Genomic DNA, 17,894 nt, shown 5'->3' with positions numbered 1-17,894 from the left:
TATACTTTACTTAGTTACATTATAATAACTGAGCCAGGAAATTCACTATAGTGCTTTAGTGCAATGCATGCGTATGTATAGCTCTATTCCATTTAATCAAGTGGGTAGATTTCTATACTATTGGCTCAATCAAGATACAGAGATGTTTTTCTTTGGTCCAGGGCTCAATTTGATCACTCATAGTACCCTTGATAGCCTTAGTCTTACTTACCTAACTCCCTTTTTCTTCACTTTGGCAACCCTTTGTCCATAATGCATATGTATGTTATCAATTCATTGCATATATGTAAATAATGGATTTATATACATTATTATATTTAATTTGTCAATTTATTTTATAATAAAATTGCACATTGTGTCACCTTTGACCACCTTCATACTACACTTGAAGTCAGTCGAAATTGTACATATAAAGCTAGTTCATAATATTGAATGATGTGTATATATCACAACTTGTATATCCATTGATTTACTGCAGTATATTTAGTTATTTCTAGATTCTAGTCTCACCACAAATGTATGAAAGATCTACTTCCTTTGTATGTCTGTCACCATTTGGCATTGTCACTATTGTTTAATGTGTTTTATTTTTAAAGCAGCCCTACAAAATATGAAGAGCAGAAAGCACAGAGATGCCCCATTCACACACATCTCCACCCAAACACACAATATTTTTTCTCAACTTCCAATGTTCCCCAGCAGTAAACAGATGGACCACATTGTACCCCAATCCCAGCAATATGCAGTACAGTTGGATCTATGGATTTTAGCAGATGCACAATAGCACCATTATAGACGCATACAAAGTCAGTTCACTGGGCTAATAATCATCTTGCAGTTGCAGTCCTTACTAGGGCACCCCCCCCCCAAGAAAACTACAGTGCCTGCGGATCAGTATTGGCATGGGGATGAACCACTCTGCAAACTCTTTCAGGGAACTGTGTTTTATTACACATGAGCAGCTACTTATTATAGTGGAAGCCTATAGACTGTGACTGGTTTGCACATGACCTTGGATTGGATAGTGAACGTTCATACCACCAGGGTCTCTATGCAGAAGAAGCACATGAATAAAAACACGGAAAATGCAGACATGTCAGCCGGCCAGCTACCATCTACCTACTCATGCTACTTCAGAATTCAGTTCTGAGTTCTGGGAACACCCAGGAGCATGGTGTGCCATGTTTCTAACTTAGAAGCACAGTGCACCAGGTCATGCCTGCATTTTTCTCCTATCTTGTCAGGGTTTGGATGCTGTTGTTCATGCCATTTAGTTGTTTCTTCCCTAGATTGTTATGTATCTGTAATCATATAGTTTTCAGAATGGCTTCTTTGACTTAATGATACACATTTCAACTTTTACCTATCTTTTTGTAGTTTGCTTATTTCTTCAACTCTAAACAACATCCTATTGTCTGGAGACACCACACTTTATAGATCACACACACACACACACACACACACACACACACACACACACACACACATTAAAAAATTCAGAGAATGTTTTGTATCCTCTCACCCACAGATTCATTTGCTAAAATGTTAACTCCTGTCACCTCTGAATGTCACACTTGAAAATGAAACTTTTAAAGAGATAAGTTAAAATGAGGTCATTAGAGTGGACTCTAATCCTATATGACTAATGGTTACCAACAATCATCATTAGAATGCATACATGAGCAGAATATAGATGGTCTGAAGACAGATAAAGGAAGATAAAATTGGTGACTAGTACACCAATCCAGCAGAGGGGCTAAGAGTGATTTCTAAAATCCCACTAAAGCATTGTAATAGGAGATTATGTAAAGAAAATAGTTCCTGTTTTCTATAGCTCAAGTGTGTGCATCTTTAGAAAAAAATGGTGTAATTTTCCATATTATTGACTAGCATTATCTCCATAAACCCTTGTTGGATCAGCAAAATGGAGTGTGATTGTTGTTGAATCTTGAGAAATAAACAACATGGGGTTAAACACAAGGTAACAGAGGATCTAGTAACAACTTTTTAAAATATTGTTTTATTTAATTAACATTTTTTCATTTATTTTACATACCAACCACAGTTTCCCCTCCATTCTCTCCACAATTGTCTTATTGCATAATGGCAAAAGGATTATAGATTAGTAATCATTAAAAATGCATCCTATGAACTACTTTTGGGGAAAAAATGAGAAAAAAATTGAACAATAACAAAGTAGACAGATGTAGGCTTGGAATTTCTGTTTTGTGCCTTATATTTCACAGTGTATAAATATTATAGGAGAATAATTGCACTGGGTTAAGATTACATTAAACATTTTCAACATATAAAACCTTTCAAATTCCAAAGAAAAATAATTCTTGACAATACAAAAAGAGAAAAAAATAATAAAGCATCCCAGAAGTAATGCTATCAAGAGAACAAAAGATAGCCAGGCATGGTGGCACACGCTTTAATCCCAACACTCTGAAGGCAGCAGCAGGCCGATCTCTGTGTGTTTGAGGCCAGCTGGTCTACAAAGCAAGTTCCAGGACAGCCAGGGCTCTGTTACACAGAAAAACCTTGTCTTGAAAAACAAAGGGGAGGTTGAAGGGTGGGGGCAGGGAGGAGATGGATAATAAAAGAGTGTAGCATGAATCTTAAATAGTCTTATTAATAAAAACAGACCTGGAGCCAGGTATTGGGGTGAACGCTGGAAGATCAGAGAAGCAGAATAAGCCACAGCCACCTCACCTTGCTAATTCCTCAGGTGAGCCTGTTTCCTCAGAATGGAAGCTTCTGAGTCTTCATCCAAATGAATCTCAGCTGAACTGTACTGCTCAAAGCCTAAAAGCTTAACCAGCTCTAATGCCTGGTCCTCACGCCTTATATACCTTTTTGCTTTCTGCCATCACTTCCTGGGATTAAAGGCATGTGTCACCATGCCTGGCTGTTTCCAGTGTGGCCTTGAACTCACAGAGATCCAGACGAATTTCTGCCTCTGGAATGCTAGGATTAAAGGCATGAGTGTCACCATTTTCTAGCCTCTGTATCTAGTGGCTGTTCTGTTCTCTGACCCCAGATAAGTTTATTAGGGTGCACAATATTTTGGGGAACACAATACCACCACAAAAGAGGACAATGGAAATGATTCTATGAAAAGAAAGAAAGGAAGGAAGGAAGGGAGGGAGGGAGGGAGGGAGGGAGGGAGGGAGGGAGGGAGGAAGGAAGGAAGGAAGGAAGGAAGGAAGGAAGGAAGGAAGGAAGGAAGGAAGGAAGGAAGCATTGCCATAAAAGCATGAAGAGTTGAGGTCAAATCCTCAGGAACTTTATAAAAGCCAGATGTGATTGTGGATATCCCTGTGATCCTGATGGGAGACTAACTGAAACAGGTGAATTCCTAGAAGCTCATGTCTGGCTAGCCTGGGTTATGACAATCACCAAAGAGACTGTCTCAAATGAGGCATGAGGTAATAATTAACAACCAAGGTTTCCTCTGACCTCCACAGATCAATCTTGGAATGTACTCACACTACGATTTCACATACATACATCACAATACACACATGTCATACAAACATACACAGAAAAAGATAAGAAAAGAAAAAGAAAACTAAAAACATGAGGCAAATGTTTTCCTGTTATTAATATCAATTCATTTCAAGAAGGAGAAGCCTTAATGACTAAGTTGTTCTACCTAGAATAAAGCTATTGATTAAAATGAATGCTTATGGCTGAAGGGTTATTTAAGAAGGTGATATGATAAGGGTCAGACACAAGAGATTGATTTACAACTCTTGGGACTCGGTTTATGCTCCATCTTTTAATGTGCAGCCTGATAGAAGCTCTGATTGGAAACAGGGACACAGACAAAGAGAGGCTGACTATCTTAATATATGTTATTAGACTAACACAAATTGATTATACACTAGCTCATTGCCACAAAGAAAAATCTATAGCTACTAATGGGTTTTGCTCTCAGGGTTGAAAGTCACAAAAAGTATTATATTTCTGTCCTTTAATATTAATTAATTTATCTTTAGTGACCACTTGGGGAAATAAAAGACCACAGAGGCTGAAAGGGGCTCATAAATTTCAACCATTATGTATTTAAAGAAAATAAAGTAGACTTTTATGTTAGGGGTATGTTTCCTATATGACACCTTCAGAAATGCCTAAGAAATATAGTCCAGTATATTTGTATTATACATAGAGATTATCTATGACCTTGAGTTGATTTTTAAGGAAAATTCTTATTGATTAAAGATAATCATCCTTTCTTTATAAAGATATATGCTTAATATTTTATGGAGTTGAAAATATCCTTGTGCTCTGTGCTGATTATGAATACCTCATTCAAGCACATAAAGGATAAGGATTGTAAAAGACAATGAAACTTTTTGATATAGTAAAGTGAATTTTTTTCTACTAAACAATGTTTCAAATGGCAAATGAAACCAGTCTGAAGTAGGTAACTTTTTGTATCTGAAAAAAAGAAAATTTAGTACATGTCTTCCATGCTGTCTGGCACTTGCTGGTCTATTGACAGAAACAATAAAGAAGACTTTTCTTAAAAGAAAGTATTTACTTGAGTTATCATATAAGTGTATAAGTTATAAGCACATCTATATCGAAACTGAAATGTTTACACAGCAGATCTGAAGCTGGTGAACTGCAGAGCCTGGCTCTGACTGTTCTATGTGCCTTATCATACAACTTTAGCAATTGCTTTCATGAGGGTAGTTGATACAACTTCCTCCTGAGTTCACACACATATTGCTTTCTTCATAGGGATGCTAACAAATATGATTCCAAGAAAGGTTAAAGTAGGTCTACACATTGGGCTTATTTCCACCCTTGCCTTAAGCTGTCATTCTAAAAGGGTGTGGCTGGAGTAACCTGACAAATGGCAAAGAATACACTGACAACAGTGAATGTTCCCCTTTCATAGACAGAAGAATCTCTTATTAATGCATTTCCTTAGGACTGAGATTAAATCCAGAAGTTCTTAGCCCTTCTGGATCCAATAGTGTCTTTAGCTGCATAAATGAATTCATAGAATGTTGCTATTAGGTTTTTTGAAAGAAGTTAACTTTAAAATTTTTAAAATAAATCATAATTAATCCCAGAGGAATAATATTAGTTTTGAGTATGAGTGTGTACTAAACTTAAATCGAATTCACAGAAAACCCATAGTGTTTTTAAGGTGGTAATGAAATGAGAAACATCAAAATAGATAGCAAAAGAATAAAATAAAATCCAAAAAAGTAGTCATAGTTAGAAAGTAGGATCAGCTTAGTCTCATTTGGCTTGGCCATTCTCAACATAAGAAACCAAACTTAAGTCAATAAATATATTCCAGGAAATGGAAACTAGACAACAATTCTTTCAAAAGGCTGTTCACAATTAATATAGCCTAATGACTGCCACCTAATTTCCTCAAATTTTGAAAGGGCTTATTCTCTTTTTGAATCAGTGGCACAAAAACAAAATGTTGACTGGGTTCATGAATTTTGAGTTGTGAGTTTGGACTGAGAAAAATGGCTATGCTTCCCCCGCCCATATCATCATCTTTGGAAGTAGAGCTAGAGAACTTAAAAAGAGAGGCTTGATGGTTTGTTCCCTAAGATATCTGACGGCAAATGCTTTCAGGAGCATTGTCTTGACATATTAGTATACTATGGTTCCTCCTAATACAATGGCTATGTAGCTGAAAGATTTTCTGTGTCCCGGCCTGCCAATGGTTGGAACAAATCTCTCCCACTCCCGTCCCCCAAGTAAACACGCAGATGCTTATATTAATTATAACTGCATGGCCATGGCTCAAGCCATTTGCTAGCTAGCTCTCATATCTTAAATTAGCCCATAACTATTAATCTATGTATTGCCACATGTTCTGTGGCTTTACCTGCATCCCATTACATGTTGCTCCTTGAGTGGCTCACTGGCATCTCCTGACTCTGCCTTCCTCTTCCCAGAATTCTTCTTGTCTGCTTATCCTGCCTATACTTCCTGCCTGGCTACTGGCCAACAGCATTTTATTTATCAACCAATCAGAGCAATACATATTCACAGCATATAAAACATCCCACAGCACCTCCCCTTTTTCTGTCTAATCAAAAAGTAAGGATTTAACTTTAACATAGTAAAATTACATATAATAGAACAGATATCAAGCAAGATTTACAGTTACAATGTCTAATATATTTGTATTTAGCAAAATTAAAGAAGATATCCTCTCTATCCTATATTTGTGAGTCTAAGGAACACAGGAAATGTATTGTAAGCAACTTCCAAAAATCTAGAATGACAGAGACAGCTGGCTGCCTGGGCAGTCATCTGAAGTTCCTCTGTAAAATTGAGGCATCCATCTTCAGCCCACAGGTCTACAGTCTCTCAGTCACTTCTCCGTGTCCTGTAGAATATCTGTTTCTTTTGTGAAGCAGGAACCTAAAGAACCATTTTGCCTTGCAAAGTTCAGGGGTCACCTTCCGATGGTTCCTGCATGTCCAGCTGATACAACATTTTGTCAAACAGTTCAGGAAAGAACAGTTTCTTGCCCAAATGGCTATTTTTGCCAAAAAGAAGATAAACTCCCTATGGAGTGTCTTCGACACCTATCTTTCTTTTTGAAGTAAATCGGTGCTGCCAAGAGCAGATGTGTCTCATTGTCCAGAAGGTATAAGTTTTTAAAACATTTTAAATGCCATATTCTGTAAGTCTTTGAAGTGTTTTAAGATTACCTAATCAAATTATATCTATGTACATCTAGAAAACTTAACATGACTATAAGTTTGACTATCATAGAAGACTATTAATCTGTATTTCTTAATTATCCATTACAATTTAAATGAGTTACATAAACACAATACCTTAAACAAGAGTAGAAATATACATATAGTATCACAAAATTAACTTTAAATTTGTATCAATAAACTAAAATCCATAGCAATATAACACATTGTTACTCTTTAAAAGTAGGTTTAATAATCTACCCTTTTATCCTATCATATCCATATCCTATATTTCTATATCCTATATATCTATACCATCAGAATAATTTCAGACAGATACTTAGAAGATTCTAATGAAACTGTGTTGACCCTTAGTACCACTCTATACCACCACTATGACATCAACATATGCCCAGCATAGCCTTAAAGAAGAATCAAAACATGGAGGAAAGATAAGCTGACCAGAGAAGCCCTAGCAATTAATCTAATAGCCTATAACCTAATAATGGAAAGTCAGAAAAATTAGTAGCGCCACCATTCACCTATCTCAGAACTGTAAGTTTATAAAGTCTTGTTGTTTGAGGACCTCAATGTCAAGCGATCCTAATTAGTCTTTATTAAATAAAAACCTGGAGTCAGATATAGAGGGTGAAAGCTGAAAGATCAGAGAAGCAGAGCAGTCACCCATGAGAGAGACTTCTTACCTCTAGGAATCCTCAGACTGAATGGGGCCAAGATCCTGTCTCCACCCACCTTATATTCCTGTCTCCATCTCCCTAGTGCATCAATCAATGGCATGAAATCCCAAGTGCTGGGATCAAAGGCATGGCTACCACTGCCCAGCTCTGTTTCTCTTTTATACTGCATCAGTCTCGTGTAGCCCAAGGTGGCCTCAAACTCCTGATATTCCTGCTTCCTCCTCACAAGTGCTGGGATTAAAGGTGTGTGCCACCATTGCCTGGCCTCTGTGGTTAACTAGTGGCTAGCTCCACCCACTGATCTCCAAGCAAGCTTGGTTTCTCAGAACACAAACAAAATATCATGCAACACCTCAAGATTCTATGCTCATTGTTACAAGAACTTGTAAAGATAAATAAATAAACTAATATCCACATATTACACTCTAAATAACCTTTTGTATATGATGCTGTCTCCTGGACATGACCTGGCCACTGCACTCATGAAATCGTAGTTTCTGTGATTACCTCCACAAGACCACTACAATGTAAACCAATGAACAAAATGATCACTGCTGTCAGTGTATGCTAGTTTATACCCAGGGTGTTTAACTTCCTCAAAACACAACTTCTACCATTATGTTATAGATGAGCATCAAGAGTTAATTAACCTTTGCTCTTAAAAAGAAATCTGCTTTTGCACTGCATTCATTGAGCACCTGTTTGGAAGGGACTGCAGCTTTCTATTCTGAGTAGAATGCTTAGATATGCACACATCATACACACACACCTCTTATTCAGCCGCAGAGAAGTGGGAACATCTGTATGAGGCCACCACTTGCACTGCTAAGCACAGCCACTCAGGAAATTATCTGTAGTGTGCCGTTAATGTTAACTGGAATGCCAGTGAGTTTTGCACATCTGTCTGTGGAATCAAATTTGCATCTTTAACATCTTGCTGCCAGAATGCCTGTTTTTGCAAACAAGAGAGAATGGGGGGAAACATGAAAATTTGAAGGAGAAACAAGACAGGAATAACAGTGGAAAGTGTGTAAATAAAAGGAAAGAATGATAATATGGATATGAAAACACATTTCAGAGAAGCCCATTTCTTTGTATGATAACCAAAAAAGTAATTAAAAGAAAAGAGGAGGCCAATGAGGCACTTTTACATAAAGGGGCATATATAAATAAAAGTAATTGTTAATTTACTTTTTATAAATGGTATATATATATATATATACATATATATATGTATATATATACACTTTGGCTGTAATAAGTCTATAAAATGCCTATGTATATATTAATAACTAATAAAAATGCAATATTGTTCCTCATAATAGATACATCACAGAAGACAAATTAGTGACCTCTGTAGAATTAAAAAATTTAAATGAGGGAAAAAGAACTCATTTCATGCATGTTTATTCTTCCATACAAAGAGATAATGGAATAAATGGATATTATTTTAGGCAGCCACATTATTTTTAGTTCAGAAAACATCCAACCATTTCAAACAACTTCAATGAAATTAGGCATGGGGAGTAACCCAAGATACCACTGATAGACCATCAAAGGTGTTTCTTAGACCTTGTACCATGTGTGCTTTAAAGTTTTACATAGTCCGCTGGGACTAGAAAATATTTATTAACATTAAACTCCAACCTTTATTTGAAGCCACTAACTGTATACTAAAGAAACAGTATCAGACACATTGATATTTGAGCAGGCTCTGAATCAGATGTGGAAAACGAGAACCTACATGATAATCTTTGAAGAAATTATGTAAAATCTACACCTCCGTTTTCTCATATGTAAAGTGTGAGTAGCTGTACCTATGGGACATGGTTTTCATGAGGGTTAAAGGAGTTACCATGCAGCTAAGTGAATCATGCAGATGATCCGACACAGAAAACCAGAACACTAATTTCTGAAAACTGTCATTTGATTAAAAGTCACATCACAGGAATCTGACCTCCTGGGTTTACATATAGATTCCACACTCCCCAGATGCTTACTGTATCAGTGATTGTTTATTAACCAGAACCAAATATCAGACCAAAATAAACTAGGGGAGTTTTAGTCAGTGAAACTTTCAGAGGCTTCTGTCAATCAGTCAGCCAAACTTCCTGTTCATCATAGGTAAGGGTGTGGTGGAAGAAAGCAACACACATCACAGTGACCAGGAAACAAAGAGCAAGAAGGAGACAACTGGCCATCTGTAACCTTCAAAGATGCACAGCAGTGGACTTCTTCCAGCTACACTCCAGTTCTGAAAAATCTACAGAACCTCCCACAGTGGAACCAACCAACACACAAACCTATGAAGGACCTTCCCTATTCAAGCCAGAACACCTGCTAAAGTCTTTGACATCTCAGTTTCTGAACCTATAAATTAATAATCAAATTTTCTTGATGGGATTATTATGAGTAAATAAGGAATGGTGCATAAATTACTGATTACTTATTATAAAGGTGCTTTAACACCATAACAGTTTATATCATACATTATTTTATAAAGCCAGAAATTCTCACTACGACACTCCATTACATGCACAAAATAAACTTGAGCCAATCCAGCAGCTCCATTCCTTTCTTATCCTTTCCCCTACACCTATTATAAGTTCACTATTCACATTCTTCTGCAGATCACCTTCCTTTTGATCGCCTCTTTATTTTTTTCAATCAGAGAAATGTGAATCAGAAGTGTATACTTTGGCCATCCCATCACCAGAGTAGGTCAGTCCGGCTGTCTCTCGGCCATTGCCAGCAGTCTTTTGTGGGGGTATCTTTGTGGATTTCTGTGGGCCTCTTTAGCATTTTGTTTCTTCCTTTTCTCATGGGGTCTTCATTTACCATAGTCTCCTATTCCTTGTTTTTCCTCTCTGTTTTTGATCCAGTTTGGATCTCCCACTCTCTTTCCCTCGACTCTAGCCCTTCATTACCCCGACTCATGTCCAGGTTGTTCATGTAGATCTCAGCCATTTCTCCATCATTGGGCGATCCTCGTGTCTTTCTTGGGGTCCTGTTTTCCAGGTAGCCTCACTGGTGACGTGAGTAATAGTCCAGTCATCCTTGTTCCACATCTAGTATCCTCCTATGAGTGAGTACATACCATATTTGTCTTTCTGAGTCTGGGTTACCTCACTCAGGATGATTTTTTCTAGATCCATCCATTTGCCTGCAAACCTCTACACCCTAATAGTTGTGCCAGAAACCCCATCCAAAGACTGAGGAATCTGGATGCAGACATCCACGGCTAGGCCCCGGGTGGAGCGCTGGGAGTCTAATTAGCGAGAAAGAGGAGGGTTTATATGAGCAAGAATTGTTGAAACCAAGGTTGGATAAAGCACAGGGACAAATAGCCAAACGAATGGAAACACATGAACTATGAACCAAAGGCTGAGGGGCCCCCAACTGGATCAGGCCCTCTGAATAGGTGAGACAGTTGATTGGCTTGATCTGTTTGGAAGGCATCTAGGAAGTGGTACCAGGTTCTGGACTCATTGCATGAGTTAGCTGTTTGAAACCTGGGACTTATGCAGGGACACTTGGCTCAATCTGGGAGGAGGGGACTGGACCTGCCTAGACTGAGTCTATCAGGTCGATCTCAATCCTCGGGAAGACCCTGCTCTGGAGGAGGTGGGAATGGGGGATGTGCTAGGGGGAAGGGGAGGGGGGCAGGAAGGGGGAGAACAAGGGAATCTGTGGCTGTTATGTAGAACTGAATAGTATTGTAAAATAAAATAAAATAAAGAAGTGTATACTTTGAAAAAAACAGTAAAATCATAGAAAAGTTAACAGTCCTGTGGACATGGTTAAGTGGCAACCTGAGAAGCAGGAATACATGCATTCCGCTGGATGATTTTGAAAGTGACGTGTGCAGTTTCTTTAGCTTCGGGGCAGCTCCCTAGCTATATTTTCCCACTCACTATTTATATCCTTGCCCCAAACAAGCCATCCAATGGCATTCTTAGAAATGTTTTGGAAAGTTGTCAAGCTAGATAATCTATGTTCACGCTCTGTGTAATCAGATGAGCAATGAATATGCACAGTCACTTTGTGTAAATGTTGAGGATTCCATACAACAGTGACTGATGCCAGGCCCTGTTATAAACCCCATGCTCTTTTTATGCCTGTAGATAAAAGAATTTCTTCATAACTTTTCTGTCCAAGGGCTACCTAGACAGCCATCCAATGATACCATAGCTCCCAAATCTATTGCAAAATCTTCACTAGATATAATCTTATCATGTGTATTTATAACATTTCCATTGGGTTCTCTATATGCATTTTTTTATACCTGAAAGGGCATTTTATTTTTCTTTCTTCTCTTTTGAGTTAAAGCACATGGTTGGTGTTATTTAAGGTCTAATGTCCCTCAGTAGAGTAGTATATGAGGTCATAAATGGCTCCAGCAGTCATCAAAAGCCTCTGCTTCAACCCGGGCATTTAATCATCTGTAAAAAAACTAGTTATAGCCTCATATACTTTCCCACCATGAAGACTATTCCTCTTATATGACAATGGAAAAATATTTCTTAAAAGCAAATTAAACTACATCATCAAAAATAATAATAAGATATTTGATCCTCATAAGAATTTGAGTTATATACTGCTGACTTTTCTTTAAATGTGTATAGATGTAACCAACCGTCTTATTAAATAAGAAACACAGAAACAATGCAAAAGAGAAAGCCGAGAGGTCAGAGCTCAGAGCTAAAATCTCACCCTTCCGCCTGCGGTGTCCCAGCTTCCCGAATGAGGGTTCTATTTCCTGTCTGTTCGTCTATTTAAAGTATTTTGTTCTGCCTTCTCATTGGTTGTAAACCCAAACACGTGACTGCCTCGTCACTGTCTGAATGTACAGCCCCCTAGGTCTTAAAGGCATATGTCTCCAATGCTGGCTATATCCCTGAACACACAGATATCTATGGGATTAAAGGCGTGTGCCACCACCGCCACACTCTTGCTATGGCTCTAATAGCTCTGACCCCCGGGCAACTTTATTTATTAACATACAATCAAAATCACATTTCAGTACAATTAGATTACCACCACAAATGTGCAATGATTATCTAACATGTATGTGCAGTACCATAAAGATGGAATGCACTACATAAGTGCTAAGTGTTATTAATGGTGTGATTGTGTGAGGTTCATTTGGAGTCATGGATTAGACAGAGAATAACACAAGGGAATGTACTCTGTGAGAAAGAGGTAAGATTTGTGACTAAACACATGTAATTCCAGACAGATTTGCTTTTCTTCTTAGAAGAGGTACATTATGCTTGCTGCAATATGATTGTCCCAGGGGGCCTTGATTTGTATACTGAGGATATGTTCTACATATGCAAAAATTTTGCGTAATGGATAGTGTTGTACTTGTTTATAAAAGAAAATATCATTGACATGCCACTGACAAAAGAATCATGTCAAATAATTCCAAATAGAAATAATAGAATTCCTCAGCTAATTTTCCTTTTCAAACAAGCATACCTATTTTACAGAAATCACACACACACACACACACACACACACACACACACACACACACACACACATTTTCCATGCATTCCACATATTCTCTTTAGTATCAGAGCTGAAATTAGAAAGTCCTAGGGAAAAGCTTTTTGGCCCACATCTAATTTGAATCAAAAGTCTGTAGTGTGTGTGTGTGTGTGTGCTGTAGCTCAAGCATTCCCAAAACTCTGAGCAGTAAATACTAGAAAAAAATAAAAAACAAAAATCATGTTTATTGTACTACAATAATGAATATCACTCTCTCCCTTCAATATTTTATGAGTGAATTTCCAACTACTTTGAGACAAATAAGATGTAAGTAATCTTCAATTTCTCCAGCACTCCACTGCATTGTTTAATTGCCAAATTGAGCGTGAAGGTAAATATTTTATGGCTATTCCAAAGTATTGAGCCCCTAGATCAAAAGAGAAGAGATGCAGTTTACACACCTTAGGACAGCAGTGATTCATTTGTGCACCCAATTTGATCCGGGACTTTTCTGGGAGATTGTGTTGCTGTTTTTTTTTTTTAATTTATTATTTTTTAGATTCACATCAAATATGTGCTTTCTCTTTTCCCTTCTAATTATATTCCATTGTTTTTCTTGGGGAGTGAACTATGAAGAATACTTTTGTTTATTGACAGAAATGGAACTGAAGATACTTTCATGGAAGATTTATGATATATAGCCAATTACATCTGGATTGCAGATACTAAATTAGTTTTGGATTTGTCTTATTATAAAATCATTGACAAATGTGATTCATCATAATAATTTTGCAGAAAAATCAAAGCAGATCATAGCCTGCACCACAAGCAACTCTGTGTCACAATTCATCATGATCACATAGTGGCCGAGTATTAGATGAGTGAGATCTTGGAATAGTAAGTAAACAGTAATAACATGATGTGTATCTGAAGTGAGGGATATGGAGTTGCCAATGGTTATACTAGCTTATTTTTATCAAGCAAGGTAAATATTGGGTTTGAATTGTATTAGAATCTCCTAAATAGTTCATCCTAAAATGTACAAACAAAATTCTGTTAAGCTATTCATTAAATGCTGATGTAATAACTTCTATTTAAATGATTTGGTAGGGTGTTATCAGTTTATATAACCACTAAGTGCCAGTTGAACTTTAGAACAATTTCAAACAGAAAAAGTATTGCTTCCAGAAGAGTTTAAACATCTGCAGGCCTGAATTGTGAGTGAGAAAAAGCATATGTAAGACTGTTAGTACTGGAAAAAAAGGAGTCCTTTCTTGTACTGTCTATTCAATGCATGGTTTAAAAAAACAAGTTAAGTTCTTGCTCACAACTCCATGATCAGTATAGTCAGCACAAAAAAGACTAGTCAAAGTTACATTAACTCCATGTTCAACATTCTCCAGTGACATCACTTTTCCAGTGATGACTTATTCTGGACCTAGGTATTTTTTTTAATTTGTGTGTGTGTGTGTGTGTGTGTGTGTGTGTGTGTGTGTGTCTGTCTGTCTGTCTGTCTGTGTCTGTATATGAGTGTGTGTGTCTATGTATATATGTGTGTATGTGTGTCTGTGTGTGTGTGTGATGGCTGGTGAACAAGTGTGTACAGATGCCACAGTGTGTATGTGGAGCCCATAGGAAAACTTGTGAGAGTTTGTTCTCTCCTTTTACCATGTGAGTCTTGGGGCTCAAATTGAAACTGTCAGGCTTAATGGCAATAATCTTTCTTAAAATTTATTTATTTTGTCTTTATTTTAAAACCTAGTACTTTAGTTTACTTTATCTTTTCTGATTTTTATTAACAACTTTAAATGTTTTTGACCTTGTATTTTTAATGTTTTTCCTTCTATTGAAAAATGTTTTTTTTCACATAATATATCCTGATTTCAGTTTCTCTCCTCTACTCCTCCCAGTTCCTCCTTCCCTCCCTTCCCATCAGAATCCACCCCCTTTCTGTCTCTTATTAGAAAACTAACAGATTTCCAAGGCATAATAATAAAATGTAAGATAAAACAAAACTATCACTGGGATTGGACTTGGGAAAAACAAACAAACAAACAGAAGGAAAAGTGCCCAAGAAAAGGTATAAGAAGCACAAACCCACTGTTCTCATACTCAGGAATACCGTATAAACACTAAATGGGAATCCATAATATATACCCACAGAACCTGTAAGATAAGAGGCAAGAAATGTGTGTGTGTGTGTGTGTGTGTGTGTGTGTGTGTGTGTGTGTGTGTGTATGCATGTATATATATAGAATAAAAATTTTAAATTAGGTAATAATAAAATAAATAAACAGGAACAGTCCTGACAAGGAAACTTATAAGTCAAGGAACCTCCAAAGATCCCACTGAGTTCGTTCTGTGTTAGCCATTAGCTGCAGCCTACTCCTAAGAGTAGTTTGTTTCCCCAGTGAGACTCCCTTGAAGGAAACTGAATTTTCATTTCCAAGTGTTTATCAGTTGCAGACTGCTTCTGAGTTATGGATGGAGGATTGTGTCCACTTCTTTCAATACCCCATCTGGTACAGATCTGTGAAGGCCTTGTACATGACGCCTAAGTCTCAGTGATGCCCAGGTCTCAGTGAGTTCATATGTGCATCAATTGTGTTGATTTAGAGGACTTGTTTGCTTGGTGTCCTCCATCCTCTCTGGCCATTACACTCTGCCTCTTCTTCAGCAGGATTGCCTGAGTCCGGAGGAGAGGGATTTGATGGAGATATCTTTTTTAGGGCTGTTTTTCCAGGCTTCTCATCCTCTGCATAATGCCTGACTGTTAGGTCTCTATACATGTTCTCATCTGCTGTAGGAAAAAGCTTCTCTGATGATGGCTGAGCAAAAACACTGAGCCACAAGTATCACAGAATGCAATTAGGAGTCATTTTATTGCTATGTTCTTTTAGCAGAAAGGTAAAATTTAGTTTTACCTTGGCTATCCTGTCTTAGGTTCCTGGTAACCTAAGCAGTGTCGGGTATGGGTTCCATGTCAAGGACTGGGTCTTCAGTCAAGTCAGGCATTGGTTAGTTACTCTCACGAACTCTGTGACATCATTGCACTAGTGCATCTGGCAGGAAAGACACAATGTCAATCAAAGGGTTTGTGGCTGGTTTGGTGTTTATGTTTCTCCTTTGATAGTGTGCCAAGTACCTTCCTGTACCAAATATGCTAGCGTGTGGTGGAAGAAGCTCGATGTGGGCACAGACCGTACTTCTCCACGTTTAATGAGTTATATAGGTGTTGCTCAGCAATGAGGCCTTGACGTCACTTTCCGCAGAGCCACTTGTAGTCTTGGCAGCAGCATGGGTTGTTCGGGGGATCCACTGAAACCCCAATGGCAAACATCTCAATTAGATGCAACCCAGTGCCAGTAATGGAAGCTTCATTTAGTGGCGAGTTGCAGCTCTGATCCCGCCATTATTGCTGATTTAATTTAAAAGACCATATATAAGTGTGTGTGTATGTGTGTGTGTGTGTGTGTGTGTGTGTGTGTGTGTGTGTGTTTAAAATCTTTATCTGCCTAACCATCTGTTGTTTAATTGATGGAATAGTTACAATACCAAACATCAAATATTCTATGAATGTTGTTATTGGCTCTCATCAACTAGCAGTCTAAGAACTCTATGCATTAGATGATCCATTGCTGATTATTAGATTCCAGCCTTTTGCTTTTGACAAGGTGTGACAAAGGCTTGCTAGGCGTTCAATAGACTATTTTTCCCCTCCTCTTTGAAGTCAGGAGTATGTCCCTTTCTACGGCTAGGGTTCTGGAATGTGGTCCAACAATAGTGGCTCACCTCTGAAGTCTCCTCTAAGATGAATTGCTAAATGGTCTTATTAATAAAAAAAAAATGGAGCCAGATATTGGGGTGAAAACTAAGAGATCAGAGATGCAGAAAGAAGCCAGCCATGTTCTTACTGCTAGGAAATTCTCAACCAAAGAGAGAGCTATGTAGACGAATTTCTAAACGGTCTTATTAAGTAAAAAACACAGAGCCAGATATAGGGGTGAAAGCTTGGGAGAGATCAGGGAAATCGGGAAAGCCACAGCTAACCTCGCCTCACCAACTCGAAAGCTTCCAAATGCCATGACTTCCTGTCTACCCACGCCTAGATGCCTGGCTGTTTTGCCATCTGATTTGCACTCTCTGCCCAGCTACATCACTTCCTCTTTCTGCCCAGCTCTTTCACTACCTGTCTGTCTGTACAGTCTTCCAGACCTCCATGGTTAACTAGTGTTGGAATTTAAGACATGTGCCACCATGCCTAGCTCTGTTTCCAGTGTGGCCTTGAACACACAAAGATCCTGCCTGCCAAGTGGTAGGATTAAAGGCGTGTGCTAACATTGCATGACTTCTGTGTTGTGGCTGGCTTTTTCCTCTGATCCTTAGATAAACTTTACTGGGTTGCACAAATAAAATATCACCACAGTCTCCCCTATGTTGTCTGATTCTCTATGCTTTTTAAATTCCCTGAGTGAAAGGAAAAGATGATGAAAAAAGGAATTTGATAAAACCCAAACCAAAGAGGAAAGATGCTTTAGTCTCAGAATTGCTAAATAGAAGTCTGTCTGCTGTTTACCACATTGCAATACCACACCATCGAAGAATCTTTACTGTTGAGATAATCCACGAAAACTGGGGGATTTTTTTTCTTTCATCTCAGCTAGCTCACCCTTAGTAAACATACTAAAATGTCTATTATATTCACATATAAGTCAATACTTTTTACTGTCCTAAAATCTTACAAACTTTCTCCATTTCTACATACTACCAACTAATCGACTTTGACGTTATGTTCTATGAAATTTCCTAAGAACACTTCTAACTTCACTTGAAGCTATATTACTAAAAATATATTTTCTATACTTTTTTCTTTTCATTAGTTAGTCCATGGTGCAAAACTGACTCCCATGGATAACCAATAACTACTTGAATATTTTAATTAATTATTTTTTATTTATTTATTTTACCTCCTGGCTGCAGTTTTCCTTCCCTCCTCTCACAGTCCCTC

This window comes from Peromyscus maniculatus, chromosome 10, assembly GCF_049852395.1.
Source record: "Peromyscus maniculatus bairdii isolate BWxNUB_F1_BW_parent chromosome 10, HU_Pman_BW_mat_3.1, whole genome shotgun sequence".
NCBI lineage: Eukaryota > Metazoa > Chordata > Mammalia > Rodentia > Cricetidae > Peromyscus > Peromyscus maniculatus.
The sequence above is the reverse complement of the archived record's forward strand: the minus strand, read 5'-3'. Positions refer to the sequence as shown.